This window comes from Amia ocellicauda (genome assembly GCF_036373705.1).
Source record: "Amia ocellicauda isolate fAmiCal2 chromosome 11 unlocalized genomic scaffold, fAmiCal2.hap1 SUPER_11_unloc_4, whole genome shotgun sequence".
In the NCBI taxonomy this organism is placed as follows: Eukaryota; Metazoa; Chordata; class Actinopteri; order Amiiformes; family Amiidae; genus Amia; species Amia ocellicauda.
Genome location: NW_027102662.1, coordinates 339,485 through 358,223, shown reverse-complemented (window position 1 = coordinate 358,223; position 18,739 = coordinate 339,485). Strand labels below are relative to the sequence as shown.

The 18,739-nt window shown below is 43.9% G+C and overlaps 1 non-coding gene across 1 annotated transcript; it reads right to left on the bottom strand.

Annotated features, from left to right (window-relative positions):
• Nucleotides 1–2,851: 2,851 nt before the first annotated feature.
• trnav-aac (transfer RNA valine (anticodon AAC)) lies at nucleotides 2,852–2,924 on the bottom strand. The gene has a single exon. It is a non-coding gene; the product is annotated as a tRNA-Val (tRNA).
• Between the last annotated feature and the right edge of the window lie 15,815 nt (nucleotides 2,925–18,739).

The following is an 18,739-nucleotide window of genomic DNA, read 5'->3' as shown; positions in this document are numbered from 1 at the left end:
AGGTTTTGCCCCAGTAACACAAGTCTTTGATTTTGTAACAAAGTATGTAGCAACTCATGCCGACCTTCAGGAAGTAGCTCCGGGGGCTGGTGGCCTGGCTCAGCTTCAAAGGATGGTCGCTCCGGTAAATCTCGGTCGAAGGAGGCAAGGAGCGAGTGTATACTCATGGACGGAGACCAAGAAGGCCTTTGCGGTGACACCCTGGCCAAGCGCGGGGTTACTGTTCCGCGTTTCGGTAGCCTAGAAACGGGTCTGGGGGGACGATGTTGAAACTAGGCCGTCGTTGGGTGGTGTGTCAGCCCTGACTGACGGCGACCCCTGAGGTTGTTGGATGCCTGTATTTGTTCCGCCCGACAATGCGGCGGGCTGAATCTGGGGTGTTGAATTACCCCCAGAAGGCTGTGGCCTGAGTAGATGTTGGGGGGTCTCCAAGACCACCGTGGGGGATCCTCTCGGTGATCTCACCGGGAAAGATGTTTGATCCCACTTAGACGGGGTAATTGTCCTCAATAGCTCATTCACAGAATGACTATCCCAAGAGTCTTGGGAAGAATAAAAATATACATTACATTTACATCTTTAAACGGCGACAGAAATCAAACTTAAAACAACATGTCCAGGACATTCAAAACCTTTAGCTTTTTTAGACCTTTGAAAATAGCCTTAGACATTCACTACAACGCCTTATTATTTACAGACAATATATTTATTAGGACTTGATAATAAATTTAAAACAGAGAAGCCGCTGTAAATAAACTGTTTCTTAAATGTTTCTTTAAAAACTGTAATATTGTTAATAAAACACACACACACACAACAACATTTCATTTTTAAACGAACCTTCCAAGTGTAAACGCTTCCTGATCCCGGGACTTCCTGTTTCACAAACGTTTTCACGATCTGTTTAAATATTAAATACAATGAACACCTTCAAGCCTTTTCCTACAACCACTTTAAAACAGAAGTATTATAGCGGGAGATAAGCCAAACAACTTACTAAACCCTTTCGGACGGCTTTACTTCCTAACCAGACGGTACGGCAATCGGTCATTTCTAAACACGTTCCCCAGAAACAAGCATAGACCTGTCCGGACTTCTAAAGATCTTTCCCAGAACCCCCCGCCCTACAGGAAACGGTCACCCATCGCTTAAATATTAGCCCTCAACGGGCAAACAAAGCCCTTTTAAAAACATTAAAGTTTGAAAGATCTTACTTACCTCCACAGAATAATCGTTTCTTATGTTTTTCGGCTGGTTTAGCTTTTTGCACCGCTGTGAAGGTAAGAGACATGTTTAACCTTTAACCACACCGCTTTATAAAAAGCTTTAACCTCTTACAGGCTGCAGATATATACTCACAGCTATCAGATACCAGGGCTGACGGCCTTTCAGATTCTTGAAAGGTTACGGTTCTCGAAGGTAAAACGAAACAAGCCCTCGATGTGGAAGGCCTTTCGTTGTCTCGAACCACGTTTCTTAATACTGTTAGACAGGATAATTTTTTTAAATTAACAAAACTGGACTCAAACATCTTACAGAAACGTTATACAAACAAACAGGGGTTTAGTTCTTACCCGGTCGGCAGACAGCCTGTCTAGGGACAACCACTTCTCTTGGTCGATCCTCGGAGACATTAATCACAGGCCTTTCGATAGTTTCTGTGTAATTAAAGAGACCGGCATTAATATATATTAAAACGTTTTCATAACTCTAATGAGCCGCTTCAAACCACACACACCCATGCATAAGAACCCATGAGCGCAAACACAAAAATCTTACCGTCGTTGTTCCAGATGATCTCCTCAGCGTTGGGAATTAACTCCTGTTGACTGGCTGAAAAATTATTTTACAGAACTTAAAACAGATGTTATAGCCTTATTTACAATACATGCACACAACACGCTCTGAGTCAATGAAAAGAATCTGAAGACTTGCCTAAAAACTCGTTTAAATCGAATCGCTGATGTTGTTTCCGGACATTGTTGATCTTTAGTCTTAAATCGAAAGGTCAGTATGAGTCTGTCGAGCTGAAGACCAGACCCTCATACTTATACTGATGGCCACATGCCGGATCTGCTTGTAAGGCATTGTTCTGGTCTGGCCTTTGTGCCGCCCTGTTACCAATTAACATATCAAAACCAACCAATAAAATGACACTGCATCAAATTTCAAATAGAAACCAAGATGGAGACGATCTCTCTCCTCTCTACTCTAAACTTTTATTAGAACCTTTTGGTCTCTCAAAAAAACATTTTTAAACATCAAGACCTATAGTCAACAACCACTAAGAATATTTCAGGCCTTTATAAGCACTAAAAAACAACCTGAGCCTAGAAAATAACTATAAAGATCAAAAATAACTAGCGCTTTTACAGTGATTTTTTTTTATTTTTTATAGCGATGCTTTGTTTGGTATTAAACAAGTCACAAACTACTCAGAACAGCGTTTATCCCCGCAAAAGATATATTTGGGTTTATTTTACAAAGCTTATAAATTATATAGGTTAAAAGTATTCTGAATGTTTTGATATCACACGCCATACCAACTGTTGTCTTCTACACCTTACGGTAGCAACAAATCTAACTACTGCTTTACTTTAACAATAATAATGACGGCGACCACGATGACAACAAGAACAACAACAACAAGAACAACAACAACAACATCATCATCATCATCATCATCAGATTTTAATTAAAAGTGCCTACACCAGCGTTTACAATTTCAACCTGTCGACGGACGGACGCTCTGAGTGCATCGATTGCGGGCACTCCAATGAAGAAAAGACACCCACCGCCTCCGGGGAACCACGAGGGCAAGAATGACGAAAAGGGCCAGCCCACAGTAGGCTGTTTCCGCCCGGTTTCGAACCGGGGACCTTTCGCGCGTTAGGCGAACGTGATAACCGCTACACTACGGAAACTGACACCGCTGCCTCTTGCTTCAAATGGTTACCGTTAAAGCCTGCTGGTAAAACGGGCTCAGGTGTTTCAGGTCGGCTAGGCTGTGAGATGGCGTCTGAAGTGCGGCGAAAGGATGCCATTTTCACTGACCTGTTTGGCATTGCTAAAGGGCACATCAGGACACTTCGGAAACTCTTTTAAAGGCAGGACGCCCTGCGCTCTGACAGTGCCTGCACTTAACCCAACAAGGTGATGCTGAATGGCTTGTTCAAACGTCTGGTGGTCTTCCTTCACCACCAGACTATCAGAGCTATTGTGCCTTCTACACCTTACGGTAGCAACAAATCTAACTACTGCTTTACTTTAACAATAATAATGACGGCGACCACGACGACAACAAGAAAAACAAGAACAACAACAACAACAAGAACAAGAACAACAACATCATCATCATCATCATCATATTTCAATTAAAAGTGGCTACACCAGCGTTTACAATTTCAACCTGTCGACGGACGGACGCTCTGAGTGCACCAATTTCGGGACACTTAGGAAACTCTATCAAAGGCAGGTCGCCCTGCGCTCTGACAGTGCCTGCACTTAGCCCAACAAGGTGATGCTGAATGGCTTGTTCAAACGGCTGGAGGTCCTCCGTCACCACCAGACTATCAGAGCTATACTGCGCCTTCGACTACATAAGAGTAACAGCAATGTCGCTGATCCTGCTACGGTCGTATTGTAACAGCTACAACATGTATCGATTTTAAAAGTGTGAGTTCCAGCGCCTCGCAAAGCTACCCTTCTGCGATCGTTTATTCTCAAGGTCAGGATTTCTTGCCACTCCGAGGAAGAGAAAACGACGGCCGGCCTTGGGGCAGAGAGATGGCGACGGGTAACATGGCACTGGCACGCGTGCACCGCGGGTTGTTTCCGCCCGGTTTCAAACCGGGGACCTTTCGCGTGTGAGGCAAACGTGATAGCCACTACACTACGGAAAACGACCCGTCCTGGCGTTTCGAATGCCTCCCATCGAAGCAGGCTGATAAAACGCGCACAGGCGTTTCCCGTGGGCCAGCCTGTGAGATAAAGGTTTCTATTTTCACTGACCTATTTTCCATTGCTAAAGGGCACATCAGGACACTTCGGAAACTCTTTCAAAGGCAGGACGCCCTGCGCTCTGACAGTGCCTGCACTTAACCCAACAAGGTGATGCTGAATGGCTTGTTCAAACGGCTGGTGGTCTTCCGTCACCACCAGACTATGAGAGCTATACTGCGCCTTCAACTACATAAGAGTAGATAGTAGGGTTTTTTGGGCGCGGCCTATTTGTTATGACGTATGCCCTAAGCTTATTAATATTCCTACGTCATAATTGGGGGGCGTGATTTTAGGTAGAGTTATTTCCTTAATTATTCCTACGTCATATCCGTCAGAAAGTGTACACCCATAAAACCCTGAACATCAAGGCCACCCATAAATACCCCCACCCCTCTGAAGGCAACGCCCCGAAACTCTCCTCTCTATTTAAGAACCCGCGCTGCTTTTAGGCAATACCTCTTTAATTCTCAGCATCAGAAACATCCCGCTTCTTCAACATGTCCAGCGACATCAACATGAAACCCCGCAAGAAACAATCCCGGGCAAGGGTTCCTGTACTCACCATTTTGAAGATTGAACGCTCCTGGGTGTTGTTCTGGGGGGCTCGACGGGGTTACCGCTTTAAAAGGTATCCCAGCTATGTTGGAGTGGAGCTTTTTGCTTTGGGAGAGAAGGAGGGTACGTTGGAACCTTTTGAGACGGTAATTGAATACTCTTATGAGGACTGGTTGAAGGTGATGGCCTGGAGAGATCTGGGGCTTGTGGATAAGACTCTAGAAGGCTTGCAAGAGGGTCCAAGAGAATGCAAAATGGAGTCTCCGACTCAGGGTTTTGAAAGGTGTGAATGGGAAAGCTTGCAGAACTACGGTAGAGTGGTGAAGAGTCTATCTCTAACTACAGATCGTAAGGTTTTGTTTAGCAGTACCCTGATTACAAACCCTATTGAAGGGGGTGTGGAGGATCCAGAAAAACAGGTTACTGAAATTATGTTTGACGCCGTGGACTGGCCGTTCTTGAAAGAGGTCATAAACTGTATAAATGATGGTTTTGACATCTTGACCAAATGTTCGCAACTGGATTTGGTTAGAAGGAGAAAATGCTGGATTATGGATTATATATCCCCCTTGAATGACGACGACGATGATAAAACAGACGACGTGTGGGGTTTTGGAGGGGGGTCTGACGGCTCAGGGGCTACTCTCTTCTAAGAGGGCGGTGTGTCGTGACGTAGTGAAGAGATAGGATAAAAGGCGCAACAATTCAATCATGGTTGAAAATTAAAGAGAATGTCTTACCTGAAAGCTGCGGACGTCGACAGGCTCTACAGGCCTTTTCAAACCCGGGATCACCCCTGGTTCTATTCCCCAGATTTTGTATACACTCTGGAACCCTTTGACTGCGGTTACTCTCCAAGACCTCAGACCCCGGTCCCTCAGGACGAAACAACATGCGGTGCGATGGATGTCCAAATGAGTCTCGGGGATCCCCAGCCTCTGGAGCTCATGGAGGGCCTCGATTTTGCCGAATTGTCTACCGTCTGTGCGTCTCAGCAGGGGGTCAGTCCAATGGATGGAGAAACACCCCACAAACCACCAGGCGACCCAATGAGCATCGGACTGTCCCGGGGGCGTGATGAAGATGCAGGATTTATGCCCGGGGTATGTGACCAAGTAAGCAGAGTGGTTAAAAGCACCCTGGTGTATATTCTGAGTGCTCTCATCGACCAAGCTCTGAAAGAAGTCTGTCGGGGGTGTGAAGTGAATCACCCCAGTCAGTTGAGACACAGTTGTTTGTTTGAACCAGACCGTTACTATTTCCTGTTCTATTTCAACGTGTTTTACAGAAGACTGAACAAACCGTGGCTGAAACCGGCACTAATCAAGGCGCTGTCTTACTCCCACATACATGTCACTGCGGGACAAGTCCAGAAAATCATAGATGAGATTTTGCTGGAGCTGAAAAAGGAGCCGTTTATAATAGAGAAACTTGGGCAGCTGCTCAATGACCTGGATGAGCCGAGTAGAAAAACCGCTGGCAAGCTAAAAGCTTATTTCTTCCGTAAAGAAGTTAAAGCTGGGGGCAGCGACGAAGAATTCGACATCTACGCCACTGATTCAGACTCTGACCTGAACTAAGGGACTTTGAACATGGGGAATGTTCTGGACTGCTTCTGCAACTGGTTCTGTCATCAACACTCTGCAGCTAACCTGAGAGCGCTATTACACCATGTGCTTGACAGAAAAGTAGCCAACGCGAGCCTTTTCTCTACAGATTTAACCATCGATGAGGATCAACTTTCAAACCTGGAAAAGTTAATGGCTGCTGTAACAAAGACCGGGGGGTACGAACACTGGGATGAAGCGCTCAAGGGGGCCAAGAATGATATTAGGCCATTTCATCAACATCTGTATGACCTTTTACTGAGCATGTTTAATACACCTCTGTTTACTTTTAAAATAGGTCATATTGTTGTTTTATTTACATATGTAACTGAGGTGTGTGCCTACAAGATAAAGAAACAGGTATATTTGTTGATATAGATCAAGTAACCAATCATCTGATTTCTTTTTGTCTGGACCGTAGAAAAAATTGTTGTGTATGTTATACTTTTCTCAAATGTCTAAAAAGGGGTATCTGCTCTCCTGAAGTTGAATAAAAAACCTTGTATAAAAACTTTGCGCATAGTGTGGGTCTGTGTGGTTATTTGACAGAATGACTCGGCAAGCTCCCCAAATGCAGGAACTATACTACAACCCAGCCAAGATTGGGGGTTTGGCGGGTAAGAAGGGTTTTCAAAGAGGACTCGCTGAGGCCGGAGTGAAGGTTAATGATGTGGTTGTTTCAGAATGGTTACGGGAACAAGACGCCTATACCTTACATAAACCTCTCAGGATTAACTTTAAAAGAAACTGCGTATATGCAACTGACATAGACTCACAATGGCAAATGGATCTAGTCGATATGTCAAATTTATCAAAACATAACAATGGTCACAAATTGATGTTGATGTGTATCGATGTGTTATCAAAATATGCCTGGGCTCGCATTCTACATAATAAAACAGGTCGGGCGGTGACAAGGGCCTTTGAGGATATATTGTCCCAGGGTCGATGTCCTAAAAAACTGCAGACTGATAAAGGAAAAGAGTTTCTCACCAGAGAATTTCAGAATCTACTGAAGAGACACAAAATACATCATTTCACCACCGGTAATGAGCTTAAGGCATCGGTAGTGGAGATGTTTAAACGCACCATGAAGACCAAAATGTGGAGATATTTTACAGCGGTCAACACGTTCAAGTATTTTGATAAAGTTCAAGATTTTATCGATGCTTACAACCAAGGGTATCACACCAGTATTAAAATGAAGCCTATAGATGTTGATCAAAGTAATTCTTTTAAGGTCTATAAAAAATTATACGGACCATTTATTAAGAAGGGAAAAACTACTTATAAGTTCAACATCGGTGATGTGGTTCGCGTTTCAAAGCTAAGGAGTACTTTTGCCAAAGGTTATGAACAAACATTTTCTGACGAATATTTTACAGTTACCGAACAGTTGGCTAGAGACCCCCCCGTGTACCGGTTAAAAGACTATGACGGGGAGGATATAGAAGGAACGTTTTACGAAGCCAAGTTACAAAAAATTATTGTGGGTAAAGACAGTGTATACAGAGTTGAAAAGATATTAGATGAAAAAACCCAGAACCGGAAAAAATATGTGTTGATGAAATGGCTTGGATGGCCTGAAAAGTTCAATAGTTGGGTCCCGGAACAACAGGTTTGCGATATTCAATCCTTATAACAACATGCCCGCGGGTGGGTTGGGGGCATTACTTTCGATTCTCAAGATGGAATCAGGAGGCTTCTACGTGACTCTACCCAGTAACGCCTCTCTCGATATATACCCTAAAAATGAAATATCCAGTTACACGGTACAATTTGGAAAATCTATAGATCTAAGGGTGTCGTGGGAAGTGGGGTTGGCGGAAATACAGTATCCTTACACTTGGGCTGTTTTACAAGATAAGGATGCCACCTTCGCCATTTTTGATGATGTTAAAAAGAGTCAATGGACATTCACGATACAAGGAGGTTATTATGACAATGTGGATAAAATATTAGATGAGATTCATAAACAGTTCTCAGAAGGCACCCCCAACATCAAGCTATATTACAACCCTATTAAAAACAGAGTGTACAAGGTGTCAAAACCAGGTATTAGCATTCAAACCAGCGGCCAACTGGGGCGTATATTAGGGTTCTATTCTGACACAGAGAGCAGGTTCTCAGAAGTGGTGGGGCGGCTTTTATACTCTTTATGTGTATACGGATATCATAACCCACCAGAGGGTCGGGGATAGTTATGTCCCCCTTTTGAGAAATGTACTTATTAAAGGTAAAAGCAATGACATGGTCACAATTACTTATGACAAACCACACTACGTACCAGTCTCAAAGACCCACTTTGACAACATCACGATCGAAGTAAAATCGGATCAGAATATCAACGTACCCTTCCGCTTCGGTAAAGTTAATGTCAAACTACATTTTCGACCCCTGAAACAGTGTGTACATTATTAAAATGGCTACCTCGAGGGGTTATGTAGATCCTAGCGCCTATGTGGATTATTACAAGATGCAAGCCGGGAACGGCTTGCCCGGTTTTGTAGGAGCCCCCACAATGTATGGCGCCGGTCTAGGGGGACTCTTTCGTGGTCTCTTTAGAATGGCCGTACCCCTGCTTAAGAGAGGCTTTGCTATAGCCAGACCCCACTTGAAATCAGCGGCTAAAAATATTGTTAGTGACGTGTTCACCAATGTTATGAACCGGGCAGCTAGCCATGAGCATCAGGAGGGTTCGGGTCTCATGGTAATGGCGAGGAGGGGGGGTAAAAGAAGAAACAGCATGTGTCCACCAGGGCGACGAAGATTCGTGGCTAACAAAAAACGAAGAATCTCTCATTCTCCAACATATCGTGGATACACTCGGAGAAGGAAGCAGCACAAGAAAAAACCTGCAAAAAGAAAGTCTCAAAGAAAGAAAAATAGAGCCTCAGGATACATCTTTTAAACATGTCTTTTGTCCACAGTCTATCGGAAGAATGCGTCAAATCAGAACTGGATCTGTTTACAGTTCCATACACTCAAACGAGTATAGATAAGATCATATATGTAGAGATTCCCCCTCTTTCTGCAATTTCAGACACGGCCCCTCTGGAGTTTTTTATAGCTGGCAATGGCGAGGATTATATTGATTTGAATAACACATTTATTTTAATGAACTGTAAAGTGACTGATGAGGATGGCGATGCAATCGAGAAGACGGCCAACGCTGGGGTCATCAATTACCCGGTGGCCACCATGTTTTCACAGGTGGATGTGACCCTTGGAGATCGGCTCATTAGTCAAAGCAGCAATACTTACCCCTATAGAGCCATGATGGAGTGTATCCTTAATTATAGTGAGGAGACCCTAAGCAAACAGTTCAGCCCCGGCCTTTTCTTCAAAGACATCCCGGTAGCTATGGACGATAAGGATCCAGAGGGACTCAATAAGGGTTTGCAAAAAAGAACGGCCTCTTCAACAGAAGGGAGGACCTTTGAGCTAATGGGGCATATCCATGCAGACATATTTTTCCAAGAAAAACTCATGCTCAACGGGGTAGACATTAAAATTAAAATGATCCGTAGTAAAAGTGCTTTTTGTCTGATGACCCCTGATACGGAAAAATATAAACTGACCATATTATCGGCCTCGCTGTTTGTGAAAAAAGTGTCCGTCTTCCCGGCGGTTAAACTAGGACACGCGCAGGCGTTAATGACGGAAAACGCCGAGTACCCGATCGAAAGAGTCTATATGAAAGTCCACAGTATCCCCGCAGGGACACGGGTGATGAACCAGGAAAATCTGTTTCTAGGACAGCTCCCAAAACAGGTTATTATAGTTCTCGTGGATAATGATGCATTTACCGGGGTTTACAACAAGAACCCCTTTAACTTTAAACATTATAACCCGGAATTTATTGCGTTGTACGTCGATGGTGTGCAGGTTCCATCCAGACCTTTTCAACCTGACTTTGAAAACGGCAATGCGGTTCGTGAATATTACAGTCTAGTACTGGCTACGGGTCGCCATCTCAAGGATCAAACTCTGCTGATCGATCGCCGGGAATACTGCAGCGGTTACACCCTGTACGGTTTCAACCTGACCCCTGACGAAGAGTGTGGACAACATTTTTCACTGATGAAGACGGGCAATATGCGTTTGGAGATGCGTTTTAAGCAGCCTCTACCACGCACTGTAAACATGGTCGTGTATGCTGTGTTTGACAACATTATTGAGGTGAATCAGAGGAGAAACGTTCTGTATGATTATTATAAAAATGAACACCAGAGAGCTCAACCACATCATGAATGCCCTGGCCAGCTCACGGAAACTGTTTCAAGGAGTCTACGCCTGCGATCAGCTGCCTAAATTTAAGATCAAGAATTTACCTGCAATGTACATAATCAACACACACCCTAAAAATATGCCCGGAGAACATTGGCTGGCTATTTATCTAAGGGAGGACCACCGTGGTGAATTTCTTGATTCCTATGGAAACCCCCCGGATTTCAGACCTTTCCCTCGGAAGATCAATAACTTTCTGCTCAACAACTGTCAAGAAACCATTTACAGCGGTCGTCAAGTACAAAGTCTTCAGACCTTCACTTGTGGTCAACACTGTGTGTTTTTCTTATATCATAGATCTAAAGGAAGGTCATACCCCGATATTATGGCCTTGTACAGTGAGGATTTAGGCCAAAATGATAAAAAAGTGGCAGAGTTTGTCAGGACACTGTGGACCCCCCCTTATAACACAATGACTTACGACCCTAGCCAGCCATGTATACAGATGGGGTGTTCTTGTGAGGATTTTAAAAGATGTCATGCGTGTTAAGGTGAAAAAATAATGAAAACAGCCTTTGAATCATTAGTTTTGTTTTTATTCAACACAATTCTTATACAAAGCAGGGGTTATGGTATAAATAAATGTACAACATTTGAAAAAAAAAAAAAAAAAAAAAAAAAATTGTTTGTCGGGTCATTATTTACAGGGGAGACAAATAAAAACATGAGATTAATAAGCTTCCCAACGATGGATAGATCCTGAGGATGGTCGCTCAGCACGGTCAGAGTAATGAGATATCGGAGTCAGATCAGGCTCCACCTCTTTACACAGATGGATTTTTTATCGCGTTTCCTGGTTAGGAACTGTTGATTGGGGCATGTTCAGACAGGCCATCACCTGTAGGAAAGCATTCCAGCCTACAGGTCGGCGACTATCGGGTACCTTATTAGTGCTAGTGACACTCTTCAACAAATCAAACGTGTGAACCTTTGATCAGTTGTCCCTTAAAAACAAATTCACCCTGTTCATTCCAAGCCGTTACCCGCGGTTTCTGAACCATTTTGTGCAGGATATATTCTGCATGTCTTTTGCTTCTGGCCGGCATGTTTCTCAAAACATCCGTTACAACATCTCCCTCTGAACTCTCAACAGGTTCGGTCACCGCAACATCTTTATCAACCGAACCCCCCGCATCAGCCCCAGAACCATTTTCTTGAGAGGCCATGGTTAAAGTTAAAATGTATTGATCTTTTTCACCCTGTCTAACCAGACGGAGGTAGCGCTGTAACATGTTGGTATACAACTGGTCTTTGGAATACTGATTTAAATCGGCCCTGGCCTGTATAGCTTTCATTTCAGAGTCCAGGTTGTTTTCGGCCATTTGTCTAATGGGCTCTGGCCCGACAACATTTTTTCTCAGTTTCTCAAGCTGCTCCTGAGGGATCAAAAACATTTTCTGAGCATATTCCATTATTAACCCACTCTGGAAGCTAGAAGACTGGTTAGGAAAGGCACGGCTATGCTCAACAGCGGTCCTATAAAACCCCCGGTTTTACACACACAGGGTCTCGATCAAATCCGAGGGGGCCCCTGCCAGCACAGCTTTCCTATGGCGCGGGCTCCCCTCAAATAACATTTGCAAAAGTGGCAGATTTCTTTTAATCCGAACAGACATTCTTATTTATTTCCTTTTCTTTAGCACATACACTGCCGGCCAATCGGGCGGGCACAAACCTGTTCTGAGGCGAAAGTCTTCTGGGGTTTGTGCTTTTAAGTCCGCAATCAAGTACCCGTAGGGTTTTTTGGTGGCATCCTCAAATGCCTCCAAAAAGAACTTGGTCTGGTTAGGGTACATTTGACGAGCCAAGACGGTGACCTGTAGTTTATCTCTGGGGTTTTTAAAAAGAATTATATAATTGGCATATAAATTAATAGAGCGGCTTTTTTTACCTTGAAAAAATAGATTTTGAACTAAATAAATAATACTTAAATTCCTATGATGAGTGTACTTTGTGAAAGCTTTTTCCACTTCACTGTTGTCACCGGCCTGCTCCATCAGGTCATCAAGGATCACTAGATTAGTTTGACCGGGCGGGAACAAGTCATCGTCACACAACGAGGCGGGGAGACCTTGCACAAATTTCAGATTATTTTTTTTCGAAGCCAAATCATCGTAGAGAGGTTGCCAGCAAGAGTAACACCACACTATGTTGTCAAGAGCTTGGGACACGGTTGCGTCCACATCTTCTATGATGTTCTTTATAAGATAGATCTTCCCCGAATTGGAGGGACCGGCTATAATACAGGAGAAAGGGTGTTGAAATCTGTTATCAAAACCACCGCTAATATCCATAAGGCAGAGTGGTATAATCAGTCTTCAACACTCTTTTATTGTACACCACCCTGAATCGTTTGTTTAGTGATCTATTTTCCAACGTGTACCCCTTTTTATTGCGATAGATCTGATTTCCGGCTGTAATAATCTCACGAGGAGGCGCGTCTTTCTCGGTTACAAAACTTTCTACCAGGGTCGTCAGAGACTTGATGTTAATGAGCTTGTTGTTACAATGGTTCAGAGTGAAACCCTTAACTTTCATACAGGTCTTACCCGCAGCCATTCTGTATGCGTAAGTCTTAGGACCCCCTGAAACAAACTCCACTATGTGGTCCTGAGGATCTAGTTCGCTCGTTAACTCCCCAAGGTAGTCCCCGAGGTGAGGGACCCAATCCCCTGGCCTGGTGACAAAGATTACAGAGTCAGTATCATGATAGAGCGTGCGTTCCTGCAACTGATCCATTAAGTTGTACAGTTCAAGCCGGGCGTAAGCCGTGGTAAAAACCGCTATGAAAACATTAACGTTCCCCTGTTTGGTGGGGAAATCTTTAGGGGCCCTCCACTGGACCTGTGCCACGTGGTCATTTAAGAATTGAAAGTGTGATACTGCATGTTGTTTGGAAAACATAAATTCTATAAACTGTTCAGGGGTTTTAATCAAGGTTGTGTTTAGACGGTAATTTCTTTCCCCAAACTTACCCCACAGACTGTTTAAAATCTGTTTGGACATTTGTCTCTTGGCGGGGTTTACAGTTATGTTCCCCGGCTCTAGACGGATCCCTTCCTTTTCAAAATATTGCTGAACGTATCGCTCTTTGGCCGCGGAGTCAACACACCATGAGGGATAGCCCGATGCCTCCTGTTTCCCTTTCAGATGGGTCATAATGTAATCAGCAAGAAGAGTATCAGATTTTTCAGAAAAATGCCAAACCTCATTCACCTTACCGACTCTGTAACCTTTCTCCACCGCCTTGTCAAGCTCAATGCTACACCAGACACCCGTCAGCGCTCTCTCTTCATCACTGTGCAGACAAGAGGTAGTTTGATTTTCAGTTTCCACACACGTTCTACACAGAGGGAACATCAATTTTCCCGAACACCTGTAAGGCAACATGGGTAAGAACAGCTCGCGAGGAGGGTACATGGTGACTTTGATCAAACCAAAGTAATGTCCGATTTCGAGAAAGTCACGATAAACAATGGTTGGACGCCCCACCGGGTACATTTTGGTCTTGTTGACATAAGGGTACAGACTGGTGAAATCATAGTAATCTACTCTCTCACCCTCCTTTACCTCATAATGTAAACAGAGGGCGTTGGTACGACCCCCAAATAACGCATCCCGGGGCTCTAGACGTTCAGGAAAGTCCAAGGTTTCCATAAACCGTTGTACCCCCGCTTCCTGTTGCTTCAGGGTCGTCCACTCGTGTTTCCAAATCACCAGCACGTTCAAACCATAGGTGTTTTTTAAAGTTTCAATTCGTTCCTGGAAATCATAGTACATATCACCGCAGAGTTTTTGTGTTACGGGGTTAAAGGTGTTTGGGTCGAAGCACTGAGGACAGCCATGGTAAATACAACCTGCAAACTCATAAGCGGTACGCCGCCCGGACACGTCGCTAAAACCGTCTAAGTAGTAAGGCCCCATTTTGACTTCCCCTTGATTTAAAGCATGTCTGATGAAGATGTTATCCCGGGCACTCAGGTATTCCAGCCACTGTATGGAGACAGTCGAAAAGTTATTTTGTCTAGCACGATAGTTGTCAGAAGTGGTGACCGCTATAGTGTTTTTCTGCAAGAAATTGGACCGATACATTTTCATGCAGAGAGACGCTATGGTCACACTTTGCAAAGGGTCGAGACCCGATGTGTTGATAACCTCGGCGCGGAAACGCACACAGGCTTCTTTAAGGATCACCACATCATTTTTACAATAAGCGGCCATCTCTTCTCGGAAATCAAAAACACCTCCCTTAACCGTATTGTACCATTTAAAGAATTCCTCCCTCTCATGAGACATCATAGTATCAACCCCATAATAAGAGGCGGGCGGGTAGGACCCTCGATAATTTTGAGTGTCCTTAGTATTAAAAAAATGGCAGAACCAACCTTTCTTCTGAGCCTCAAAACCCAGAGCCTTAGGCAAAGCGCTCAATTTCATGGGGAGGAAATTTAACGAGTCTATGTAACGTTAGTTGAAAGCTTCGTCGGTGAAACACATGATCTTGCTACCCTGAGCTATTATTTTTGGGGTCACCCCATTTTCCGCCAGATACTTCATCAAAATGTAAGAATCATAACCCTTAGCATTGTGGGCAATAAATGTGTAATTGAGGTATTTTGGACCGCGATACCGCGTAAAGAAATCCCTGACACAACTCTCACCGCTAGCTGACCACTCACGATCCAACATGTCAATACAGTGTATATAATTAGCAACGTGGACCCCGTTTTCTTGCCGGCATTCAAAAGCAAAAAAGACATACCGGTTGTGCGGCGGCTCCTTTTTAACCGGCTGAATAAAGCACTGGTGTTCGGACCCCGGGGTTAAATCAGCATTACAGATCCTGCATCTCGGCTCCAGACATTTGTGTGGTTTAACCTCATGAAAACGGTACTGGAGGCAACACTGCGGGCAATATTTAGTTTGATCACAATAACTCCGTTTTTTAACCCCCTCAGCAGCGGCCCTCTGTACCTTATGCTCGGAAAAACAGAACGCTGAGAGACAAATCCTTAAGCAATCTTTACATCTGATGGTAGGGCCAAACCCTTACGACATTGCGGATTGAAACAGACGTTACAGTAACCGTCACAGCGGTGCTTAAGCTTATCATTGAAGGCCTTATAACACCAATGACAAACATACGAACAACCCAAAAAAGCCGTCAAACTCTTTATTCCAAAGTAATGACTATCACTTAGGAAGAGAAACAGTGTCTGTGTATGGGTTTCAGGATGTATCTGAAATTTCACAAATACTTCCTTTACCTCACAACGGTACCACACAACAATTTTTAAAGACAACAACTCCTCAAACTTGGTGATGTCTGAAAAGGTAACCATCTGTTGAGAGTTTAAGCCGGCCCTCTGATGAAGCATTAAAGCCTCTTGCAGAGCTTGGGGTTCAGGCATGTCGGGGGTGAGTAGTTTTATTAAACTGTAAGCAAAACAGAGCTTATTGTCCCCACTGGAACTCACCACTAATTGCCTGAGCTTGGTCCTAATTATGTCGTTCTTCAAGCATTTCGACAGTCTTCTAAGCGCCCCACCCTCAGGGTTACGAACCACATTCATTACCAGAGACAGACTTTCATCAGCTAAGATGGCTGCGTTACTTTGCAATAACGCTTCGATTTTAGCCAGACATCTAAATTATCTCCACTCAGCATTACAGATAGGTTGCTAAACAAATCATCCCCTCTGAGTTCTAACTGTACAACATCTCGAGGTCTGACCCTTTCAGCAACCTGTTCAAGCATTTTCTGCAAGGCCTCGTGTATGTTGACAAATATTTCTGCATAATTGTCACAATTTAAAAGTTCTGCAAAATTAAAACGCTGAATCATTTCAAAATTGTTATAGGCCGGTCTATCTATAATCACGGGATCACTGGTACTCTTGGACACATCATCATTTTGAACAAAGCCTTCACCCCCTACATTCTCACAGAGCATGTCCTCCACAGCCTTATCAGTCTCAGAACCCTCCACATTCCGAACACCCCCACTGCTGACATCTACAAAACCCCCTTTTTGAGGAGGCTCATTTAAAGCCTGTAAAAGTCCTTCAAAGATATCCAACCGGTTAATGTCAAGACCCTCCTCTATAGTGATGGCTGCTTCTGCCGCCATCCTGTGTTCTAATTGTCTCAAATCATTTATAATAGGGGCAGAATTTGGTCGGGGTAGCTCCTCCAAAGCCTCCACCATTTCAAACAAATCGGGGTGAACTAGGGGGTGAACCTCTATAAGCGCTACCGGTGGGAGGTGGTTATTTAGATCATTGACCATCTGTAACAGGTCGGGGTTCACCGGTAAGTCTGTTAATTCACATTCTATCGGTGGTAATTGGGGGTTATTTAAATTATTTATCATTTGTAATAGTTCCAGGTTCATTGGGACATCAGAGGAGTTCACAACAGGGCCGGGGATGTTCTCTCGGGAAGGTCTTTTTGGGGCCCTAGCTTGTTCATAATCCTTTAGTTTGTGAGTTCTTTTACCAAGTCAGGACATTTTTTAATTTATTTTTTATTTTTCCAACAACCCACAATAGTAAGGCGTTTTGTGTCTATTAATACATTAAATACGGTACAATTCGTTAGTAAGGGTATTAATAAGGGTGTTTTGGCTCTCTATCACCAGGTTTTGCCCCACTAACACAAGTCTTTGATTTTGTAACTAAGTATGTAGCAACTCATGCCGACCTTCAGGAAGTAGCTCCGGGGGCTGGTGGCCTGGCTCAGCTTCAAAGGATGGTCGCTCCGGTAAATCTCGGTCGAAGGAGGCAGGGAGCGAGCGTATACTCATGGACGGACACCAAGAAGGCCTTTGCGGTAACACCCTGGCCAAGCGCGGGGTACTGTTCCGCGTTTCTGTAGCCAAGAAACGGGTCTGGGGGGACGATGTTGAAACCAGGCCGTCGTTGGGTGGTGTGTCAGCCCTGACTGACGGCGACCCCTGAGGTTGTTGGATGCCTGTATTTGTTCCGCCCGACAATGCGGCGGGCTGAATCTGGGGTGTTGAATTACCCCCAGAAGGCTGTGGCCTGAGTAGATGTTGGGGGGTCTCCAAGACCACCGTGGGGGATCCTATCGGTGATCTCACCGGGGAAGATGTTTGATCCCACTTAGACGGGGTAATTGTCCTCAATAGCTCATCCACAGAAGAGTCTTGGGAAGAATAAAAATATACATTACATTTACATCTTTAAACGGCGACAGAAATCAAACTTAAAACAACATGTCCAGGACATTCAAAACCTTTAGCTTTTTTAGACCTTTGAAAATAGCCTTAGACATTCACTACAACGCCTTATTATTTACAGACAATATATTTATTAGGACTTGATAATAAATGTAAAACAGAGAAGCCGCTGTAAATAAACTGTTTCTTAAATGTTTCTTTAAAAACTGTAATATTGTTAATAAAACACACACACACACAACAACATTTCATTTTTAAACGAACCTTCCAAGTGTTAACGCTTCCTGATCCCGGGACTTCCTGTTTCACAAACGTTTTCATGATCTGTTTAAATATTAAATACAATGAACACCTTCAAGCCTTTTCCTACAACCACTTTAAAACAGAAGTATAATAGCGGGAGATAAGCCAAACAACTTACTAAACCCTTTCGGACGGCTTTACTTCCTAACCAGACGGTACGGCAATCGGTCATTTCTAAACACGTTCCCCAGAAACAAGCCTAGATCTGTCCGGACTTCTAAAGATCTTTCCCAGAACCCCCCGCCCTACAGGAAACGGTCACCCATCGCTTAAATATTAGCCCTCAACGGGCAAACAAAGCCCTTTTAAAAACATTAAAGTTTGAAAGATCTTACTTACCTCCACAGAATAATCGTTTCTTATGTTTTTCGGCTGGTTTAGCTTTTTGCACCGCTGTGAAGGTAAGAGACATGTTTAACCTTTAACCACACCGCTTTATAAAAAGCTTTAACCTCTTACAGGCTGCAGACATATACTCACAGCTATCAGATACCGGGGCTGACGGCCTTTCAGATTCTTGAAAGGTTACGGTTCTCGAAGGTAAAACGAAACAAGCCCTCGATGTAGAAGGCCTTTCGTTGTCTCGAACCACGTTTCTTAATACTGTTAGACAGGATAATTTTTTTAAAATTAACAAAACTGGACTCAAACATCTTACAGAAACGTTATACAAACAAACAGGGGTTTAGTTCTTACCCGGTCGGCAGACAGCCTGTCTAGGGACAACCACTTCTCTTGGTCGAGACATTAATCACAGGCCTTTCGATAGTTTCTGTGTAAT